This window comes from Rhinopithecus roxellana, chromosome 5 (genome assembly GCF_007565055.1).
Source record: "Rhinopithecus roxellana isolate Shanxi Qingling chromosome 5, ASM756505v1, whole genome shotgun sequence".
Taxonomy (NCBI): Eukaryota; Metazoa; Chordata; class Mammalia; order Primates; family Cercopithecidae; genus Rhinopithecus; species Rhinopithecus roxellana.
In genome coordinates this window covers 43992067-44002942 of record NC_044553.1, presented here as the reverse complement: position 1 = coordinate 44002942, position 10876 = coordinate 43992067, and the positions used below count along the sequence as shown (strand labels likewise).

The 10876-nt window shown below is 38.3% G+C and overlaps 1 long non-coding RNA gene across 1 annotated transcript in view; it reads left to right on the top strand.

Annotated features, from left to right (window-relative positions):
* Positions 1–4810: 4810 nt before the first annotated feature.
* Positions 4811–10876, top strand: part of LOC115897429 — a 28330-nt gene continuing 22264 nt past the window's right edge. Inside the window, exon 1 of the long non-coding RNA XR_004057212.1 lies at positions 4811–4939. This is a non-coding gene — a long non-coding RNA (uncharacterized LOC115897429). The remainder of the gene's footprint in view (positions 4940–10876) is intronic.

Here is a 10876-nt window from a genome sequence, read left to right as displayed (position 1 = left end):
CTACTTATTTACATTTTATCTATCTCTAATTGTTTTAAATTCTATTTATTTTCGTTTATTTTGCTTGCTTTTCTCATTGCTAACTTCTATGTTTCTTTTCTGTATTCTCATCAGTATCTAGTCTCCACTGTGCTACTTCTGATTTTGACTCCATTTCTATTTTTAAGCTTTCCTGGTCTCTCCATTTTCCTGAGTCTTTTTTTTTTTTTTTTTGAGAGACAGAGTCTCGTTCTGTCATCCAGGCTGCAATGCAGTGGCACAATCATAGCTCGCTGTAGTCTCAAACTTCTAGGCTAAAGCGATCCTCCTGCCTCAGCCTCCAGAGTAGCTAGGACCACAGGCATGTGCCACCACACCCGGCTACTTCCTGAGTCTTGCATATCTGCTATATGTTCTTGTCTTTTTTAAAAAAAATTGGTAAAATATACATAGCATAAAACTTACCATTTTAACCATTTTAAAGTGCACAGTTATGTGGCATTATGCACATTCACCCTGCTGTGCAACTATCATTGCCATCCATATTCAAAACTTTTTGGTCTCCTCCTGTTGAAACTGTACCCGTTAAATGCTAATTCTCATTCTTCCTTCCCCAAAGCCCTGGTAACCACAAATTTACTTTCGGTCTCTATGAATTTGACCACTCTAGATATCTCATGTAAGTGGAATCATATAGTATTTGTATTTCTTGTAACTGGTTTATTTCACACAGCACAATGTTTTCAAGATTCATCCACGTTGTAGCATGCGTCAGAGTTTCCTTCCTTTTTAAAGCTGAATAATACTCCATTGTATGTACTTATGTGCTCTTATTTTATACCTAGATTTCTCATTAACTGTAAATCCATGGCAAAATATTTGGTCGAAATTATCATCTGTTCCATGGAAATACTTCTGTGACCAGATTTCACCTGCATTTGCTTTTTTCTGTTCCTTTTCTCCGTGTGTGTGTGTGTGTGTGTGTGGTGTATTCTCATCATACTTATATATATATATATAGAGAGAGAGAGTATATATACACACATATAATGAATATATATAATGTGCATATATACACACACATTTTATATATATAATGAATATATGTACATTCATTCTGGACGGTTTATTCTTGATTTCTCATTTTGGATGAAAGGGCTTTCCTTGAGTAGCTACTTGTAAATGGTTCATATGATGGAGATGCTGGAGCTGTGTCCAAGGCTAGCAGCTCTCCTTAGGGTCCCCAGCTAAGTGTGAGAGTCCATTTAACCTCTCTCCAGCTGACAGAGATAGGCAGCTCTACGACTTACACCAGGCTCTTTTTTTCAATCCTCTGCCTCATCAACAGATTGTTTCTTAAAATATGGCTTTACCACATGAGTCTGTTCAGTCCTACCACCTCTACTTCTCAGAATCAAATGGTCATGGATGCTTCTGTCACCACCCCACCGTCCCTGTTAGGACACATGAGGATTAGAGCTCTGCAGCTTGGGAGTACTCTGCAGCTTGGGGTAGTGCCAGTTGTCTCAGGGATTTGCATTCACAGGCATCTCCTTCTGCTTCCTCCCACATCCTGTTTGTTCTTCATTGCTTTTGGCAGCCCTTCTACCTATTTGTGGCTTAAAGTTTCATATGCATCCTAGCTTGTGTTTCTGTTTCTCATTCTTCTTTTGGGTGATTTCCTAGAGCAAAAGGGGGAAATGCCAATTTTACTTCATTATATTCAAACTGGAAATCTGTATTTAATTCTTTTTCCATAGCTTAGGATAAGTGATTCTCAAATAAACATACTATTGTTTTTATAAACCTTCAAGTTAGAGAACATTTCAGGTAAGATTATTTATATTTGAACCAAGAAGACCCAGCTGACAATTGCAGTCACGATCATGATGATGAGAGGGCAGAGCAAAAAGCAGCAGCCTCACAAAAGGAGGCTGGCACTGGCTTATTTCTAGTTGTGTATGTTGCATGCGACAACTTTATGTCCTCTGAGTCTATGGTCATAACCATCTATATATTTTCTATCACTCTATCTTTCCTACAAGTTTCAGATTTGAAGGAAAACAGCTGTTACTAGCCAATAATGTGATTGTGATCTAAGAATAGCCCTTGCAGCTGGGCATGGTGGCGCATACCTGTAGTCCCAGGGAATCTAGAGGCTGAGATAGGAGGATCGCTTGAGTCCAGGAGTTTGAGACTAGCTTGAGCAACATAGCAAGAACCCCATCTCTCAAAGAAAACAAAAATGACCCTCCACTTTCTTCCAACTAAACATATTTATGCATGAAAAACTTGACTTTAGATGGGCACGGTGGCTCACGCCTGTAATCCCAGCACTTTGGGAGGCCGAGGCGGGTGGATCACCTGAGGTCAGGAGTTCAAGACTGGCCTGGCCAACATAAAGAAACTCTGCTGCTACCAAAAATACAAAAATTAGCCAAGTGTGGTGGCGCAAGCCTGTAATCCCAGCTACTCAGAGGGCTGAGGCAGGAGAATTGCTTAAACTTGGGAGGCAGAGGTCATAGTGAGCCAAGATCATGCCACTGCATTCCAGCCTGGGTGACAGAGTGAGACTCGGTATAAAAACAAACAACAACAACAACAACAACAAAAAAAAAAAACAAAAAAACCCCACAAAAACCAAAACAACAACAACAAAAACTTGACTGAACGTCTATGAGTGTATAGCAGGGGCTTGCTCTACTGTGAAGATAGTGTAGTTTCAAGAATGCCCTGAAATGTACCTCTGATCTATGTACAATATGTGAAATCTCATCAGTAATAATTCAGTGTTTTGTGTTATTAGGGTCTCTTTAAAAATGCCTATATTTCTTTGAAAATAAGCAAGTTGTCATTGACATCTTTATGGAAATTACTTTTAAAAACTATTTCTAGAGGAAGGAACACTGAGAAAGGAAACAGAGGAAATGGAAATTAAGAAACATCCAAGATAAACATTACCCTCCTAACAATTTGATCTAGCTTGCAAGTCAAGTTGCTACTCACAGTACAATCATACCTGTAGGGAAACCAAATGTAAAATTTGGTAGGTGAGTACTTCTGGGGAGAAGGCAAAAACTTTAAAAATGCCTATAAGTAATGCCTGCATTCTTTCCTTATATTATGGAATTTTTAAGCCTTTCATTCCGCACTAAGTCCAGTTGATTTTATTGTTCTTTCTAGAGCATACCTCTGCTCTATGGAAGCTTAGCTACTGTTCTGTTTATATCCTGTGAAGCAATACTAGCCAGACCAGCTAGTTTAAGGGAAATTAAAAGAAGCTCCACCCTGGGATTTTGCAATATCAACAGCTCTTATTTTATATGAAGAGTGATGTTAGGATTAGAATTAAGCTTTCCTGTACCAGGCTGGCATGGATAGTTGTTGCTCAAAGTCATAGTTATCCAGTCATTTCATTTTTAGAAATGGATTTTTAAAAATAAAGTGACAGAGAAATGTAGACATTCAATATGATCTGAATCCAGCAAGGATTCTAATGTGAAAAATAAGTTTTGTGAATTGGAAACTATCATCTGACAGAAATGCTGTTTTGATTGACAGCCTCATATGGGTATAATATAATCATCCATACATTATGTATAAATTTACCATCATTTCCAAAGCCAAGCAGAACACATTGTTACTCCTTCTCAAAAGTACTCTTAATCCTTTGGCTTATGCAACTGGAGTGATACTGCCAAGACAGCTATTTGAATTTCTTGTCCCATAAACAGAAGCACTTAGGCACAAATACTTGCAATAAGAACATATTTTGCAAGGCATTTTATTAATAGTTATGGCTTTGGAAATGATTAGTTAATAAGCATTGTACCTATAATAAATATTGTGTTCTGATAACTTACTTATTCAGTGATCATTCACTTAATTGAGAATTTTTCCAGGATCTACTACTTTCTTTTTCTTCCCTTTTATTCATTTCACATTTTAGTACTAAGATCAAGAAAAAGGAAAATGATAATAGCCAAAAAGGTAGAAACAATCCAAGTGTCCATCAACTGGAGTGGATAAATAACATATGTATATCCATAAATGAAATATTATTTAGCAAGAAAGAGAAATGTAATACTAATACATGCTATGACATGAATGAACCCTGAAAACATTATGTGAAGTGAAAGAAGCCAGTCATAAAAGACTACTTACTGAACTGTATGCTTCCATTTATATAAAATGTCAGAATAGGCAAATCTAGAGAGACAGAAAGTAGCTTAGTGGTTACCTAGGGCTGGGCAGAGGGGAGCAGGATGGGAGTGACTGCTAAAGGATATGAGATTTCTTGCTGGAGTGATAAAAATGTTCTAAAATTGATTGTGGTGATGGCTGTACAACTCTGTGAATACACTAAAAATCATTGAATTATATACTTTAAATGGGTGACCTATATGGTTATGTGAATTATGTCTAGCTTAATCCATTAAAAAATGAAAAAGGGAAAGTGAGATTCTTATATCAGTCACATTTCTGAGATAACAAGTCATAGGGAAAATAATCTAGTGGCATTTTGATATGGAGTGTCAATGAAAACTTAACAATACAACAGGAATTCTTACAAGCTCTAAAAATGTTTTATCTAGCAAAATATTTTGGCTACTTTAATGCCCAGTTATTGGTCTCAATATCGATACAGATATACACACCCCCACAACCCCCCCACACCTATTAAGACCAATATCAATATAGATACACAAAGACAGAGAGACAGAGAGAGAGAGAGAGAGAGAGAGAGAGAAATTTATTTTAAGGAATTGGCTGACGTGGTTGTTGGGGCCAGCAAGTCTGAAATCTGCAGGGCTGGCTGGCAGGCTGGAGACCCAGGGAAGGGTTGATGTTGCGGCTTGAGTCCAAAGGCAGACTGAAAGCAGAATTCCCTCTTCCTTGGGATCCTTTTTTCTCTTAAGGCCTTCGACTGACTGGATGAGGCCAACCCACATTATGAAAGGTAATGTGCTTTACTCAAAGTCTGTTGATTTAAATGCCATCTTAAAAATACATTCAAAGTGGCACCTAGACTGGTGTTTGACCCCCCCCAGTCTAGACGTCCAAATATGTGTATATCCAAATATATGGATTGCGTGGTCTAGCCAAGTTGACATATAAAATTAACAATTATACCCACTTATGTGGGGAAGTAACTACAGTAATTTTAATTTTTTATTCCAATTTGGCTATAAACTGTTGAGAGCAGAGAAAGAGCAGGCCAACTGTTGAGCAGAGAGAATTTAAAGTAATTAGTACAAGCACTATGGTATTTTGGAACTTAATTTCTTTTCAGACGAAAAATTAATGCCTGTTTATTATTACACATTTTTAAATGTCAAAAAATAGAATAAATAAAACAAAACTCACTCTGTCCTCATATTCCTGAGTTATATTTTTCAATTAGACTTTGTCTAGAATGGCTTCATAAATTGGGAGTTTAAATAAGGAATATTTTAAAATCAAGTTTACAAAATGTATTAAGAAAACTTATTATGAAGCAATTAAATACAAACTGCCTACAGTATGCAATAGGTCGTTGCCACTTTTTAATACAAACAAGGAAGTGAAGAGAATCAAACAGTAGTGTTCATGGAAGAGGAGCTTTTTATGAGGCCCTGGTCCTTACATTTGCAACTGCTAATCTTGCATTTAACACAAATAATGACAATGTTTTGCCTTTCTTACCAAAACTTTTGCACCCTACTCTATTACCCACAAACATTTTCTCTACAAACTTAAATAAGCTGGCAATGAACTTCTGTAGTGAAAACATTTTATCTTAATTATGAATCAAACCACAGCCTACATTTGCTCTGGGGACCACATGTGTAGAAGATCAATAGTTATTAACTGAGAGTATACTAAGTCACAGCAAGTTACAGTTAATTTATTCTACAACGTTATCCACATGGGAGAAGAGGAAGGGAAGAACAGAAAAATGAATATGAATGTACGCTATGCACCATGTTCGAAGGCCTATCACATGATTTAATACAACAATCCTGCAAGGTAGGTCATGCTTTTCCTGTTTCTAATAGAGTAGCAAACTAGAGCCTGGATAGGTTAACAACATTGTTCTAGGTCACACAGCTAATAAACTGGGAAGCCTTTCTTCTTCCCAGAGATTATCTTTGTCTTCAGTAGTCTCAAATAAAAGAAAACAGACGTTTTCTGAGCCTCAGGCCTTGTAACTGGTAATCATTTTCCACTTTCTTAGGATCCTTCAAGCATGTTTGAGCTCCCATGTTTCAACTTACCTAAAAATGCTCTGGTTTCCCAATTGATGTAGTAAAACTTGGATTGTTGTACTTCCCCACACCCCCTGAAGCTGTCTTGGCAATGGTGCAGTGGCCAGCCTGTCTAGCCTACATACAGTATCTGGTTTCTTTCTCAAAGCACAGTCTTTGTGAAGTTCACTGGAGTTTTTGAAACTAGCAGGAGTGTCTGAATTTGGCTCTGCTTCCAGTCTGAGCTTTTTGATAAGGTATGATGAGGTGTACCTGGATTCTTATAATTCCAGACAAGTTCCCACATATCCCAAAAGTTGGGATCAAGCTTTATAATGGATCTGATGAAGAATACCATGAATAAAGTATGAGCCTCAGATTTTCGTTTTGAGGTACTAGGTAAATGATGGTGCAATCAGAGACTAATAAGACCGAGAAGCACTATTGGGGAAGTTGCAAGAAAATGGGCTGTTTTGAGCTTTAAGCACTTTCCTCATGCCACATATCCAATCCCTCATCAATTCTGTCTTTTCCACCTTCAAAATATGCCCTTATTCCAAGATTTCTCACTAATCCATTACCTCCTCTGTGCCAGTCCAGGCTAACCCAAGAATACAGAAACCATTTAAAACAGAGGAGATTTAGTGCACAGAATTAGTTGCACAATGATGAAAGAAGTGAGAAGCCAGAGGGGATGGTAAGGTTACCTAGAGATCAACCACAGTGGGAATAGCAGAAGCAAGAGCCCTTGGGTCCCTGCCAGAGATGCTGCTTGATTGGGACACATGAGAGAGAGAGAGAGAGAGAGAGAGAGAGAGAGAGAGAGAGAAAAGAAGAAGAAGAAGGAGGAGGAGGAGGAGGAGGAGGAGGAGGAGGAGGAGGAGGAGGAGAAAGAGAGAGGGAAAGAAAGAAATGAACTTTCTTCTCCTTATTCCTGCTCTTCCATCTCCAAACAGTGCCTAAAACCAGCCAGAAGCCAGAAGAAATGGACCCTGGAAAATGCAGAATGCAGGGACCAGCTAGCTAAGCAGAGCAAAGGAAGGGAGAAGAATGTGTCTGAGAGCAAACAGGTCCAGCTGGCACAGAACCTAATTCAAGCCACCATCATCTCTCGATGGGTTTATTACAATGGTCTCTTAAGTCATCTCCCTGCCTTTACTCTAACATCTCCTGCTGTTAGGGTAAGATTAGGCTATGGTAACAGAGACCTAATGATATGATGGCTTGTTGCTTAAATACATTGCTTTCTCTCTCACTGGTTGATAGGTTGATGGGAGCTCTGCTCTTCAAAACCCCAGGATCAGGGCTGCTTCTGAGTCCTTGCTTCTCATCTCCTTGCGTATTGTCATCATTTGCATATCAACACTAGGTCTCTACTGTGTCTGAGTTGTGGCTTTCAGGAAGGGAAAAGACATTCAGGGCAAGGAATTTATTCTTTATCCAGTGACTCAGAAATTTCACAAGTCATTTTACTCACACTTCATTCCAGTAGGGCCTATACTTAGGCACATACCCACATGCAACTGCAAGGAAGGCTGAGAAATGTAGCTTTAGTTGAGCAGCTAATTGCACACAAGAAGAAGGAGAGATTGAACTTGGAGGGTACAATCATATCCCCTATAATCTATACTCCGGTTAGCAACCAGGATATTCCTTTTATAACAGGAGTCAGATAATGTTTCTCCTTTGCTCACAACTCTTCAAAGGCTTCCCATTATCCTTATACTTAAATCCACATTCCTCATTATAGAATACAAGACTTCCTTGAGAGCTTGTTTGGAGGTTCTAGCAGGGGAGCACAGCTACTCGTATACCCTTGACCAAAGACCGGTCCTCCTCTAGCAGGGATGGTGGTCCTCTTCGAGTGAGCGCGCACCTTCAGGAGGGACACACATGGAGCAGTGAGGGAGGAAGAGGACACCCGCCTAGCCAGCCAGATCAGCCGAATCAACTCTGGCGATCAATGGGGTGACAGATGTCGCAGCCAGGTCGCCCACATGGCACATGTATACATATGTAACAAACCTGCACGTTGTGCACATGTACCCTAGAACTTAAAGTATAATAAAATAATAATAATAATAATAATAAACATTGAAGGGCCCATAAAAAAAAAAAGAATACAAGACTTCCAATTCTGGCATCTCCCTACTTCTTTGACCTCATCCCTACCACCAGCAGCAGGATCCTTGATTTGTAGCATTTGTCAATTGTCAAAGTATTAGTACTCCTACCATGCCTGCTATCAGCTACCAAGGTAACATCACTGATTGCAAGATTGGAAAGAGATGTACAATTTCAGCTCTCGTGAGCTAGTATAAGCTACCTTCAGTACACTACTGCCTACCATTCTCTCAGTTACTCAAATTAGCCACATTAGTTTTTCTCTTGTTCCTCTAAGATAGTACTCCTCAAAGCGTGGTCCCCCAGACCATCAGGATCAGCATTACCTTGCTAGAAATGCAAATTCTTGGGCACCATCCCCGACCTACTGATTCAGATGCTCTGTGTGTGGAGCCAGCAATCTGTTTTAATAAGCCCTCCAGTTGATGCTGGTGTGAGCTCAAGTTAGAGAACCACTGCTCTAATATTTACTAAGCTTCCTCCCAACTTGGGGCCTTTATTCTTTGGTATTCTCTTCTACCCTACCTGATATTCTCTTCCTCCAGAGCTTTCATATTATCCAGGTCTCTGTGCAAATATTGCTTTCTCAAAGTGGACTTCCCTTCTGCCAATTCCACTCCAGTCCCCTCACTAGAATATAAGCTGACATCAGGTAGTTTGTTCTAACTTCTGCATGTCCAGTACCAAAAACAGGGCATGACACATGATAGGTAGAAGGAAATATATGTCAGATAAATTATTATATAACCAGTGTTAAAGTTAGTTTTATATTCTAATAAGTACATTGAGAAATGACTAGAAAATAAATATAAGAAAGAGAAAGGAATTATATTCATACTGTTAGAGACCATTTATCCTCCTTCTCTTACTTATTAACCTGAAATTCAACATAGTAATTCAGGTGTAAGTTATCTAAAATACTTTAAGGGCTAAAAATCACAAAACTAATCCTTCCTTCCTTCTTCTTCTTCTTTTTTTTTTTTTTTTTTTTTTTTGACAGAGTCTCTCTTTGTCACCCAGGCTGGAGTGTATTGGTACATTCTCAGTTCATTGCAATTTCCACCTCCTGGGTTCCAGCGATTCTTGTGCCTCAGCCTCCTGAGTAGCTGGGATTACAGGCACCTGCCACCACACCCGGCTAATTTTTGTATTTTTGGTAGGGACGGAGTTTCACCATGCTGGCCAGGCTGCTCTCAAACTCCTGGCCGCAAGTGATTCGCCCCCTTTGGCCTCCAAAAGTGCTGGGATTACAGGCTTGAGCCGCCATGCCAGGCCCACACATTACTATTTATCAACTGTTACTGGTCCCTTTTTTGGTAAAATCCTTACTGATACAGAATTCATACACCACACAATTCACCTGTTTATAATGTTCAATTCTGTAGTGTTTAGTATATTCACAAAGTTATGCATCTATAACACCATCAGTTTTAGAATATTTCATTATTCCACCAAGAAAGTCCATATCCTTTAGCAGTCAACTGCTCTTGCCCCATTTTTCTCCACTCTCCCAGCTCCTAAGTAAGCAACGGTTAATCTACTTTCTGGCTCTATGGGCTTGCCTCTTCTAGACGTTTCATGTAAATGGAATCATAAAATATGTGTTATTCTGTGACTGGCTTCATTTACTTAGCATAATGTTTTAAAGGTTCATTCATGTTATAGCATCTATCAGTATAGAGGACCTACAATATCCATGAATCCACATGTATGAATTAAAACAATAGGAGATTGAAAATAGTTGGAAAAATAACAACAAAGATACTAAAAATAAAAAATACAGTATAATTATTTATGTAGCATTTACATTGTATTACAAGTAATCTAGAGATGATTTAAAGTATGAGAGGATGTGCATAGCTTATATGCAAATACTACACTATTTTATATAAAGAACTCGAGCATCTGTGGATTTTGGTATCCTCAGGGGGTACTGGAACCAATCGCTTGCAGATATCGAGGGACAATGGTACTTTGTTTCTTTTTATTGCCAAATAATATTCCATTGTATGGATCTATCACATTTTATTTATCCATTCATCAATTGATGGGCATTTGGGTCTTTCCACATTTGGCTATAATAAATAATGCTGCTATGTACATTCATATATAAGTGTTTGTGTAGACATGTGTTTTCATTTATCTTGGTTTTATACAGTACCCAGTGGTGGAATTGATGGTACCTATAGTAACTGTATGTTTAAACTTTGAGGAATAACCAAATTGTTTTTCAAAGAAGCTGCACCATTTTGCATTGCTACAAGCAGTGCATGAAAGTTTTAATGTACCTATACCTTTGTCAACACTTGCTATTATCTGCATTTTTTATTATCAGCATCCTAGTAGTAATGAAGAGGTATCTCATTGTGGTTTTTCAAATTTTTATTTATTTTAATTTTTTATCATTTTAAAAAATGTTTTATTTTTAATTTTTATAGGTACAAAGTATCTTGTGGTTTTGATTTGCAATTCCCTGATGACTAATGACATCAATTTCCTTTTTATGTTCTATTGGCCATTAGTATATCTTCTTCATAGAAACGTCT